Here is a 13,478-nt window from a genome sequence, read left to right on the forward strand (position 1 = left end):
TAATTTTATGGATTGGAAATGTCTATAATTAGTGTTCTACATTAAAAGACGATGTTATTAGTTGTGTATTAGTACTATGTTTTATAAAGTTCTAAACTTTACTACAATGGGTTTACACAAGTTTCATCCTTTATTTCCTCCTTTTTTCTCATTGTTCACATCAGATGTTTTTCATTCATGTGTTTCTACTGTCTCACCAATGTAAAAATAATGCTTCTTTCAATTGGAACTATAGCTTTTTTTTAATTTCATTTATTTTGCACTTTCTGAAATTTTGATGTTTCTATTTTTCTTTTTTTTGTAATAGAGAAGGAGTATAAGTCAGTTTGAAATATAAAAAAATAGTTCTCCTATATATAATAGAATTATATGGTATCCAATCTTATATTTCTCACAATTATGTTTTTAACAATAAACTTAAACTGGTCAATTTATTGAATTAATACTTGAAATAAATAATAACTTTGTAAACACTACTATTAAAATGGCTTCTATGCTTTGTTACAAAAAGTTGTAACGTAGTGTTTGTAAATGTAAATAAAACAAATTTGTAGGCCTATATTTATTGCAAACAAAGTGGCATAAAACAGCTAATTAATTATTACTCCTATTACCTAGTACTTATTAGACTATATTTAGTCCCAACGAAAGAAATAGAGTACTAAAAAGTATAAAAAAAATAAAAAGCGTATATATTTTTATGAGAGAAAAAGAGAAAATTTTTATTTATAATACTCTCTTTATCTCATAAAAATATGTATATTTAAAATAATATAGAAATTAATAGGACGGATGAAATATAAAATTATTGACATATAATACTCCAATCACTATTAGTTTATTCCATCAACTACTCCACTCTGTATTTATCTTTCCTACGTTATTCCTCCTTATTTCTCAACACAATTTCTTTCCTACTTTATTCCCTATCCTTACTTTTCAACATAATTTTTTAATCTCCATGTCCAGAAATTTTATTGATGTAGAAGTAGAAGTATGTTTTTTAAATCTTTATAATATTATGAATACAAACTTTAAATAGTTTCTATTCTTGATTTGCAATAATTTTTATATTTTTTCTATATATTTTTAATTTGATTTAATTCATTTTAGTTATATTTTCTTATGTTTTGAAAATCATTTAGCACGGTGGTAAAACTAGTTTAGCAAACAATCTAAGACCACATTCATATCTTATTTGTCGAGAAATGAATGAGCAAGATCAAGCTGCAACCATTGAAAGTCGTGTTGGAATCTATGCCCGGTCAATGAACTTTGACCAATTATAATTTCAACGAGATATTTAATTTTGTAAAATTAAATGAGATAGCGTCGATCTACATTCGGAGTAGATGACCGTGGTATATTCATTTTCTCGAATCCGATTCCCAGTGAGTGAGAAATAAGGGATTAAAGTTGTGCAAAATTGCAAACTTAATGAGCTATGAGAGAAGCTTAGGGAATAATTAAGAGAGTTAATTATCCCACATTGGAAGTTACAACCTTATTAAACTAGTATTTAATAAGAAGGATTATTACATGGAATAATTATAGTGGACTAAGATGGGCTGTAGAGCCCACACGCGCGCGCCGCCGCGAGCCCGTGACCGTGCCCGTGCCCTTGTCCTTGTCCTTGTCCTTGGATCTTGGCAATTGGTCTTTGGGTGGTCTTTGGGCTTGGTGCTTGGGCCTAGTTGCATAGTCCACGTCATGAACGATTCTAGAAGCTTCTAGATTCAGACTCTCTAAACGCTTCGTAACCGACGACCGTTACGTTCTAGCATTGATGACGGCCATTATGGCCGTTGACCCCCTGCAGTGGACCGAGCCTATAAATAGGCTAGCCATTCTAGCATTCGTCTTTGGGTGGTCTTTGGGCTTGGTACTTGGGCCTAGTTGCATAGTCCACGTCATGAACGATTCTAGAAGCTTCTAGATTCAGACTCTCTAAACGCTTCGTAACCGACGACCGTTACGGTCTAGCATTGATGACGGCCATTATGGCCGTTGACCCCCTGCAGTGGACCGAGCCTATAAATAGGCTAGCTATTCTAGCATTCGTCTTTGGGTGGTCTTTGGGCTTGGTGCTTGGGCCTAGTTGCATAGTCCACGTCATGAACGAATCTAGAAGCTTCTAGATTCAGACTCTCCAAACGCTTCGTAACCGACGACCGTTACGGTCTAGCATTGATGACGGCCATTATGGCCGTTGACCCCCTGCAGTGGACCGAGCCTATAAATAGGCTAGCCATTCTAGCATTCTAAACACACAGAAACTAGAATCCACTCTGCATCATACACTCTCTCATCCCTCTGCATTGTTCTTCTATCGAAGCTCTGCCCTGTCCTCCATCCAGTTCGCCGGAGCTCTGTTGATAGCGGTGCTGCTTCACCAGAGACGCAACCGTTTTATCTTTGGGGACGAAACGCCAATCCAAAGAGTTCATAAACAATGCTGCCGGTACGGAACATGTTGCAGTATCCAAGTTCATGGACTACAAAATGGTCGACTCTAGACCGGTCATGGAACAAGTTCAAGAGTTCCAAATGATTATCCACGGACTCGCGGCTGAAGGGATGAACTTGCCCGACAACTTTGTTCGGTGCATACTTATTGAGAAACTCCCTCCTAGTTGGAAGGACTTCAAGCACTACCTCAAGCACAAGCGAAAGAAGATGAGTCTTGAATACTTGATCGTGAAGCTGCGCATTGAAGAGGATGTGCGCAAGATCGATCAAAAGGCTAAGGGCTTTAGCCCACTTGATGCCAAAGCCAACTTGTTGGAGCGGGGCGGACCCTCCAACAAACGCCTCCGCCCAAATCAGAAAGACAAAGGGAAGGGCAAGCAGCCTGCAAAGAAATTTGAAGGCGAGTGCTACAAGTGTGGCAAAATTGGCCACTTTGCCAAAGACTGCCGCAGCAAGAAGAAGAAGCCGGCAGCCCACGTCGTTGAGAAAGAGTTCAAGGACTGGAATGAAGATGACCTTGTTGCCGTGGTCACTGAAGAAGTCAACATTGTTGACAACAAGGGCGGCTGGTACATCGACACCGGCGCTACTGCTCATGTTTGCTCAGATAGGAGCAAGTTTGCCTCCTACACTGCTGTTGAAGGGAGAAAGATCAACATGGGGAATCAAGCATCGTCCGAGGTCCTCGGCATTGGCAACGTGATTCTCATGATGACGTCTGGCGTCACTATCACTTTGAAGGATGTGTTGCATGTCCCGGACATCCGCAAGAACCTAGTGTTAGGATCAATACTAGTTAATAAGGGGTTTAAACTTGTATTCGAGTCTGATAGGTTTGCTTTGTACAAGTTTGGGAAGTCCCTCGGAAAAGGTTATGTAACCGACGGACTTTTCAAGCTTAGTGTGGGTACGCGCCTTATTCCAAAGCCTTTGGCTAACAATAATAATAAAGCATCTACTTCCTCTTATTTGACCGAGTCTTCAAATTTGTGGCATTGTAGATTGGGACATATAAATTCAAAAGCCGTAAAAAGATTAGTAAATTTAGATTTATTAAAGGCAATTGAAGTGGATACCCAAGACAAATGTGAAATATGTCTTGAGACAAAAATGACTAAGTTACCGTTTCACTCAATTGAACGGAAAACGAAACCCCTTGAATTAATTCACACGGATGTATGTGATTTAAGGATGATTGACAGGTCCTAAGAGTGCAGTGCAGGTTTGTACTGTGATATGTGTCACTCGATCTAACAGGTCCAGAGGATTCGACTAGACTTCAGAGGCTAGAAGATCATGAAACTTATCAGAAAGGGGTCGTTGGGTGCACTCTGTCCCTTCAAAAACCTCAACCCACTATACTACAACTTAGCACAGGGAAGTAAAGGATCGATCCCACGAGGACGAAGGTGCTACGAAACTGCATTTGAGGATGTTTTGGGAAAAGGGGTTGGCTGCTGCCACCCAATTTTGAAGGTCGAGAACTTAAGACTACTGGGTCTGAGAGATAAGCGAAACTTTACTCTACCTACTGGGTCTAATAGATCAGAAGAACTTTACTCTACCTACTGGGTCTAAGAACTGAGAGCGTACGGAACATACATGACTTAGAGAAACTGAGATATTTTTAAAGTTCTCAAACAGCTGAAGTAAACTTAGCTAGAAAGGTTTTCATAATTTGGACAGACAAGCATAAAGCAAAAAAGCAAGACAAGTTTCCTTAAACTACCAGCGTCTGGAAAAGCATGCAGAAAAGTGAAAGAGACAAAGTGGATCGTACTGACAGGTCTAGGAGACATGCAGAAAAAGCAAAGTACATGCTGAAAAGTACTGACATAAAGCAGATCTGGTTCTAACTACCAACAACTTCATCTTCTTCGGGAATCAAACGAGAATAGCAGAGAAAACAGAGTTTTAAACACCAAGAAGACAGAGCAAACTTTAGATCTAGACTTAAAACAAGAAATTGAAGCCTAAACTAACAGATCTACGCTACTGGACCTAAAGGATGCAAAGAACAGAAAGTAAATAACCATAATCATGCACAACGTAAACATCAAGCACCAAATATACGAAACTTCAACTCCGAAACACCAAGATTTAACAAATCCAAACATCTCCATGTGCAAATCCCCAACCTCCAACAACAAACCAACGTATTTCAACTCCAAACATCCAAAATCAACAAGAACGAAAGCTAAAAACAAGAGATGAACATAAACTCAGAGATATCCAACCAAAAGCAAACATGAACTTCCATAATAACTAGAAATAAGTCTGAATCCAGCAGGTCAAAGTCAGAAGCTAAAGTTGCGAAACTTAAAACCAACAAGGTACTAAACGAAAGCAAATAAAATTGTTTCTTCGCCTCCACAAGGCTCACAGCAAAATGACAATGACGACGATGAGAACCACGGTGACCAGAATCCTCCATGTCCAAGTGCGCAGCAGTCGAAGATGAAAATTTGAAGTAGGGAACTAGAACTAGAGCTAGGAGAGCGTAGAAGTGGCTGTTCACGGATGTCTTGTTCTTCAAGGTCGAGCTCTTTATATATGTGAGGCTCTGATCCCTAGGGTATCCCTCTCGTGATTTTACGCCCTTGCCCTTGAGTAAGACTCTTTTAAAATAATCTGCTCTCGCTCCATTCTGCTCTTGTCGCCAACTTTTGATTCTCCCAGGTCCGAACGACGACTTCTGATTTTGCTTCAATTTCATCTCTTTTGCATCTGCCAGGTCCAGTAACAGCAACTCCTGGGTCCGGCAGATTTACTTTGCACCTGAACTCAATAACGCACATTAGCGCCCCCAAATGCACAGAATTTTAACCCTAAACCGATGCATGAAACGAGCCTTATCAATGATGCAAACTAGAGGTGGTAAAAAGTACTTTATCACTTTCATAGATAATTGCACAAGATATTGCTACATTTATCTTTTAAGAAGTAAAGATGAAGCAATAGAAGCGTTCAAAAATTATAAGAACGAAGTTGATAATCAACTTGGTTGTAAAATCAAAGCGATTCGAAGTGATAGAGGAGGCGAGTATGTAGCCCCGTTTGAGGAGTTATGCAACGCAAGTGGTATAATTCATCAAACAACTGCTCCATACTCACCACAATCTAATGCTGTAGCAGAACGCAAAAATTGAACTCTAAAAGAGATGATGAATGCGTTGCTACTAAGTTCAGGATTACCCCAGAACATGTGGGGGGAGGCTATTTTGACAGCCAACTATATCCTAAACAAAATTCCACTCAAAGGAAAAGACATCACTCCTTATGAGTTATGGAAATGAAGGAAACCATCATACAAATATCTCAAAGTGTGGGGGTGTTTGGTGAAAGTGATGGTTCCCCCGCCCAACGAAGTCACAATTGGACCTAAAATGGTTGATTGTATCTTCATTGGATATGCACTTAACAGTAGTGCATATAGATTTGTTGTTCACAAGTCTGAAATATCGACTATCATAGTAGGAACAACAATCGAGTCAAGGAATGCCGTATTTCTCGAAAATACATTTCCTTGCAAGGACAAAGAAGAAGTCCCAAACAAAATTCTGAGACAAGAATTGAAGATGAGGCCACTAGTTCTAAAACAGTGGATGAAGCCACTAGTTCTAAATCCACGGATGAAGAGCCTAAATCGCGCAAGCGAGTGAGACCTGATCCAAGTGATGCAGTACTAAGACGTGGTAGTAGAGTCAGAACACCAAAAGCGTTTGGTCCTGACTACATTGCTTTTATGTTGGATGAAGAGCCAACGTCAATAAAAGTAGCCTTCGATGGCCCAGATGGGTTACATTGGAGAGAAGTTGTTCAAAGCGAAATTGATTCAATTTTGCTAAACCACACTTGGGTGTTGGTTGACTTGCCCGAAGGTGCGAAACCTTTAGGGTGCTTAAAAGAAAATTTAAGGCCGATGGAACAGTGGATAAGTATAAAGCCCGACTAGTTGTAAAGAGTTTTAAACAAAAGGAAGGACATGACTTCTTCGATACCTATTCACCTGTAACGAGGATTACATATATCCGAGTGCTTCTCGCGATTGCTGCATTGCACAATCTTGAGATTCATCAAATGGATGTGAAGACTGTGTTTCTAAATGGTGAACTAGAGGATGAAATTTATATGGAACAACCCGAAGGGTTTGTAGTGCCCGGACAAGAGAAGAAGTTATGCAAACTGGTTAAGTCCCTCTATGGATTAAAACAAGAGCCGTTTCAATGGCACTTGAAGTTTGATAATGTGATGTTATCAAATGGGTTTAAAATCAACGAGTGTGACAAATGTGTCTATATTAAGAGCACTGATAACGGGTACGTTATAGTGTGTCTCTACGTTGATGACATGTTACTCATGGTTAGTAACACTCAAGTGATTAACGAGACAAAAGCCATGTTAAAGAGAAACTTTGACATGAAAGACATGGGTCTAGCCGATGTAATTCTTGGAATAAAAATTCTAAGAACATCCGATGGAATCATCTTAACCCAATCTCATTATGTTGAGAAGATATTGAAGAAATTCAATGCCTATGATGGCGCGCCGGTTAAGACTCCAATTGAACTCAATGTTCACTTGAGCAAAAACAAGGGCGAACTCGTTGCACAAGAAGAATATGAACGGGTCATTGGGTGCATTATGTACTTAACTAATTGCACTCGGCCGGACATTGCTTGTGCCGTGAACAAGTTGAGTCGCTACACGAGTAATCTAAGCAAAGAGCATTGGAGAGCTCTTGTAAGGATTTTGAGATATCTAAAACATACTCAAAATCATGGGCTACACTTTTCGAGATACCCCCCCGTACTTGAAGGGTACTGTGATGCGAATTGGATATCCGACAATAAGGACTCACTTTCAACAAATGGATACGTCTTTACTATTGGGGGAGGTGCTGTCTCGTGGAAATCCACGAAACATGTATAGCCCGTTCAACTATGGAATCGGAATTCATAGCTTTAGATAAAGCCGGGGAAGAAGCCGAGTGGCTTAAGAACTTCCTTGATGGTATTCCTGGTTGGTCTAAGCCAGTGCCACCGGTGTTGATTCACTGTGATAGCCAAGCCGCTATCGGGAGGGCGAACAATGGCTTCTATAACGGTAAGTCTCGACATATTCGTCGACGACATAATACCGTGAGACATTTGATCACAACAGACGTAATTACAATTGACTATGTGGAGTCAATAGATAATCTAGCGGATCCGCTAACCAAAGGGTTAAACCGTGATCAAATGAATAAGTTGCTAGTGGGAATGGGTTTGAAATCCACAAACTAAAGAATTGTCATAGTGGTAACCCAACCATGATAACTGGAGATCCCAAGAACTTAGTTCAATGGGAAAACTAAGCTATGAGAGTTCGTGTGAAACACTCATCTACATCTATTCCCTAAAGAGCAATAGAGTGTTGAAAACTTGCCTTGTGGTGAGGATAAGTCTATGACTTTTAATGATTCCTAAGGATCTCAAGAAGATTGAGTTCTCAAAGAGACCGAGTAGGGCAAGATACTCGAGCAGGAATCACCTATGTAAGTGTGAAGTGTGGCCGCTTCAAATTACACACTTATGAATCCAAAGTGGTGTCCAAGGCCGCAAAGGACACAAAATGTGAGAACGGATGAGGTTGAGGTGTTTAAGTGTTAACACCATTGTCTCGGTGCACGCCGTGGGGGACTAGTTCAAAGCATCGCGCTACTAGACCGCCTGTGTATCCGATGGCGTTGACTATGGAAGGTTCAAAGCTAAAAGCTACATATCCTTATGCTTATATACCTCTCGAGGGTTGAGCTTGTGTCTGCATGCATATGCATTTAGGCTATTTCCACTCATGTGGGGGATTGTTGGAATCTATGCCCGGTCAATGAACTTTGACCAATTATAATTTCAATGAGACATTTAATTTTGTAAAATTAAATGAGATAGCGTCGATCTACATTCGGAGTAGATGACCGTGGTATATTAATTTTCTCAAATCCGATTCCCGGTGAGTGAGAAATAAGGGATTAAAGTTGTGCAAAATTGCAAACTTAATGAGCTATGAGAGAAGCATAGGGAATAATTAAGAGAGTTAATTATCCCACATTGGAAGTTACAACCTTATTAAACTAGTATTTAATAAGAAGGATTATTACATGGAATAATTATAGTGGACTAAGATGGGCTGTAGCGCCGCCGCCGCCCGCCCCGCCGCGAGCCCGTGCCTGTGCCCTTGCCCTTGGACTTGGACTTGGACTTGGATCTTGGCAATTGGTCTTTGGGTGGTCTTTGGGCTTGGTGCTTGGGCCTAGTTGCGGGCTTGGCCCAAGTCTAGTGGGTCTAGTTCTTTTTAGACCACCACCGTTTCCACGTCAGCGAGCCAAGCGGGATGCCACCTCGTCAGTATGACGCGGTAAGCCAACGTGGCTGACACGTGATAGTCCATGTCATGAACGAATCTAGAAGCTACTAGATTCAGACTCTCAGCTCTGTAAACGTTTTGTAACGCTTCGTAACCGATGACCGTTACGGTCTAGCATTGATGACGGCCATTATGGCCTTTGACCCCCTGCAGTGGACCGAGCCTATAAATAGGCTAGCCATTCTAGCATTCTAAACACACAGAAACTAGAATCCACTCTGCATCATACACTCTCTCCTCCCTCTGCATTGTTCTTCTGTCGAAGCTCTGCCATCTCCTCCATCCAGTTCGCCGGAGCTCTGTTGATAGCGGTGCTGCTTCACCAGAGACGCAGCCGTTTTATCTTTGGGGACGAAATGCCAATCCGAAGAGCACTACCGGGGCGTATCTCGTCTTGCAGAAAGAGGCCTCCTCGACTCGGCTATTTCCTTTTCAGTTTATTTGTTTCGAATCTTCTTTTGTAATTTCGATTCAGTTAGCTCTTTGTATTCCTTCTTGTAAATCCAGAAACCAACAAGTCGGTTACAGCCGTTGGAAAGGAGCTGCAAAAATCAACTAACTCTACACATGTACATTGAGGAATGAAATAGCAGTCCCTCGAGCAACTATAAATATGCATCAAGATCCAATATGGAGAGATAGAATCTGATCATACGATAATAAGATAGAAAAGTAGAGAAGTCAGTGAGATTGGAACTCAATCTTGTGTATTGGACTTTTGTTCATCTTCTTATAATCGGTCGCCGTTCTTGATCCTGATCATATAGTGTAGTTAGTATTTTGTGTTTGCATTAAACAGATTTCATTCTTCCATTCGTGGCATGAACGTGTAGGAGACTTCGGAAGGATTGCAGAAGGAATCGAAATTAATTCCGACCGCACACTCCGACGAGACGTACATAGCGCTAACAACCGGCAATCCACCGCTGTAGTAATCAATTGCTGGGATGTATTGTGACATCGAACCGGTCACTATCGTGTCAATAAATTTGGCATTAGGCCAAGTCCTAGTGATGATCCCTTCCCAGTTATCCTTCTCGCATTCCCGGGCTAGCAAGTCGGCCAGCTCCGGTTCGGGCCGCCCTTCCATGCACTCGCGGATCGCTTGATCATCCACTCTCGAGTCGAGCGACCCGGTCCGGATATCACGAGTTAGTTCTCGCCAGTTGAGCTGGAGAAACCTGATGACCCGTAGTAGGCCCGAGGCAAAGACGGCCCCGACTCAGGATAATACGTTCCCGCTCATAAAGCCCACATACCATCTGAGTATACATGCTCTGGAATATATCCTCATAGCACATGGCTTCATACGGGCTTGATGATGCCTTCATTGCATCACCAGGCATATTTTTTAAATCGACTTTGAAAAACCTGGTGATCGCGGAGCGGACCATGAGCCCGCCCTCTGTCCTTCTCTCGGGCTTTATGAACGTGAAGTGCATGGATTTTCCTTTGTCCAATCCCTTCACGTGCCTGTTCTGTCATAACTATTCTTAAGAAAATGCAATCAATGTATATATATATATATATATATATATATATATATATATATATATATATATATATATATATATATATATATATATATAGGGATGTGATCAAGTCCATAACTCATTTTATGTCAAATATCCAAGTCAATCTCATTCCATTAAATTTTCTGATCTAACGTCTTGTATATTGCCACATGTAATTGCTGAAAATTAATAAAAAAAGTTAAAAAGGACAGATTTGAAAGATTTAATTTATGCGGTTATATGCATTCCATGATTCCCTCCCTACAATTTTGGAAATATACACTCCTAAATAACCGCACATCTCACTACCATATGCACATAATATTTAAATTATTCTCATTTTTCTTAATTTATTATAAAAATAAACTTTATATTATAATCAAGAGAATAATGGATTATCGTATCCTTGTATGCATACAATATTTACACTTTTATTTAATTTTTTCTAACTTTCTATTGATCATTTATAAATCCATTAATCTTATCTATAATATTATTGTTTATACCCCAATACATATTATAGAATATATTCATTAGTGTTGTGTTTATCATTTTAATTTCATGCATGAATCCAAACGAATTTTATGGTTTATACAATGGTGTTTTAATTTATAATGTACAATTTGTATTTATGTAACGTAGGTTTACATTATTTAAAATAACAAACTTTAATACATGATCAATACATGATGAATATGTTATAATGTAACATAATTTGTTAAATAATGTAACATGTTCCATGAATAATGTCAACACAAAAAATAATAGATACATTACATTTGCAATACTAAACTGCAATACTAAACGGAGTACAAAATCTTGATACACTGTTCATGTTCTCCTAAAATAGAGTACATAATCCCTTTTTCGACGACCTCCATCCCCTACATCCTCTACATCCATCTCCTTAAAGTAATTATCAAAGTCATCTCCATAATCTACTCTTGTCCTCTTCGACCTTCGACCCTGTTCAAAAGTTCATAATAAAAGTGAGATTACAATAAAGACATGCTGAAAATGAATAATGTTACATCACAATAAAGTGAGATTACAATCGCATACTGATTACTGAACAATGTACGTCATATATGTGTTAAAATAAAGACATGCTGAAAATGAATAATGTTACATCACCAAATGAATAATGTTACATCACCAAATGAATAATGTATCTACACACCAACATGAAGATTTATACCGTTTACATTATTGTCGTAGAAAGCATACATTACTACATAATAAATATGTAATAATGTACCAAACTGGAATAAATAATGTAAATTATAGCACAAATAATGTACGCAACAATTCACAATAATGTAGTACAAACATGACCACTAATGTCTGCAGAATTGCTGACTAAGAAATAATGTATACAACAACCTTGAATAATGTAACGACAACTAGTAATAGACAACTACAAAAAATAAACATCAATAATGTTCTTATCCTTGCACAGTAATGAAATACGAACAAGCAACCAACCCTCATTTATAATGAATAATGTAATCAATCTTAATAAATCTAGTTTCCTACGCAACATCTTACTACAGTTTTCTTCTGAAAACGACAACTCAGTCCGCAGAGGAAGCTTCAAATTCTTGCTACAACTCACACTGTATTCATAATAATGTAATCGTATTTGCCCTCAACAACTCATCGAATGTCAACAATGTAAATAACTGGCAAAAACAAAATTAAATTCAACCGGCAAAAACCAAATTTTTCCATCCGGGGGTTTCTACAAGAAACAGCAATACCAACCAACCACGAAACACTGCGAATCCATATAAAGTTTCGAAATTTACTGGAATATCGGCCCGAATGAGGAATGGGTCGGATCCTAAACTTGCAGAGTCGACTTGCGTGATTATAAGAGGATTCAAACCGAAGTGGGAGGAATTTTCGAACTGTAAACGTCAATTTCTGTCTATGATTTTCGGTTGATTCTTCCGCCGTCAATAGAAACAAGACTAGGGTTGAATGTGAAGAGATTTTTAGGGAATTAGTTTTTGCATCGATTGGGCTTCTTTGGAGTGAGAAATGGAGAGTGAGGGGATGTGGGAGGTTGGTTGAAATTAATTGGCGCTTGTTTCGGAGGTTCCTTAATTAAAACCGTCTGATGTAATTGATGTTCCCAATATACCCCCACAATGTAATTCGGAAGTCTTAATAATGTAACACGGAGCATGATGTACATTACGAATCTACACCGTACATCTGCTTAATCCTAAGGATGTAATTATATTTGAACTTAACACTTAAGGGTGAGTTGGACCATAATGCTCCCCTATATATATATATATATATATATATATATATAGGGAATGGTTCACTTCAGTGGTTAATGAGACCTATATCAGTTCGTTGATACATTTATATCAGTTGGTATCACAAAACCCTACAGACATTCATGAATCAGCGAACTGATATGGTTCAACAACTGATATGTTTCATGATACCTAGTTACCAACTGATATTAAATGTATCAACGAACCGATATAGTTATCATTTTAAAGAAACATATGAGTTCTGAAATGAACCATCTCCTCTAGTATATCAAGCTGCATGCACCTCAGGCAACAAAGCCTAACCAGGCTGCCATCGAAACAGTTATCATGAGAATCTGTAATAGTTTAAATAACAACACACGACATATATTTCCTAAAAACGGTTAAGAGCTTCCAACTGAGTAACAAAGGTTTCCAATATCAAAACATTCACTTGGAATGATAAAGAGAATCTAATGTGGACTATCAGAAACAAAGAGGAATTGGAGTATCTTTGTAAAAAAATGTTCAGTAAGGGCATATACTTTTTTCCACTTTGCAATTAAGTTACGATCTGCATAACCCTGATCCAAGCAGAGTGACAGACACATGTATAAGAAAACAAGAACATAAGATGAGAAGAAAGCAAGCAGAAACATATATGCACCACTTAACACCAAGTCACAAGATTAGAATGAAAATAAATAGAATATCGACAATAACAATCAAAGAACCTTCTCTCATCTTATGCTTTGAAGCATGCTTACTGCCGCAACAACTTTTCATCCCGAGTGCATAATACTTTAGAATTTGGATGGAT

The 13,478-nt window shown here is 38.9% G+C and overlaps 1 pseudogene; it reads right to left on the reverse strand.

Annotated features, from left to right (window-relative positions):
* Positions 1–9,676: 9,676 nt before the first annotated feature.
* LOC148933229 (putative indole-3-acetic acid-amido synthetase GH3.1 pseudogene) lies at positions 9,677–10,316 on the reverse strand (annotated as a pseudogene).
* Between the last annotated feature and the right edge of the window lie 3,162 nt (positions 10,317–13,478).

This window comes from Salvia hispanica, chromosome 1 (genome assembly GCF_029641045.1).
Source record: "Salvia hispanica isolate PSC_SH4W2 chromosome 1, Shi_PSC_v1, whole genome shotgun sequence".
NCBI classification, from domain to species: Eukaryota; Viridiplantae; Streptophyta; class Magnoliopsida; order Lamiales; family Lamiaceae; genus Salvia; species Salvia hispanica.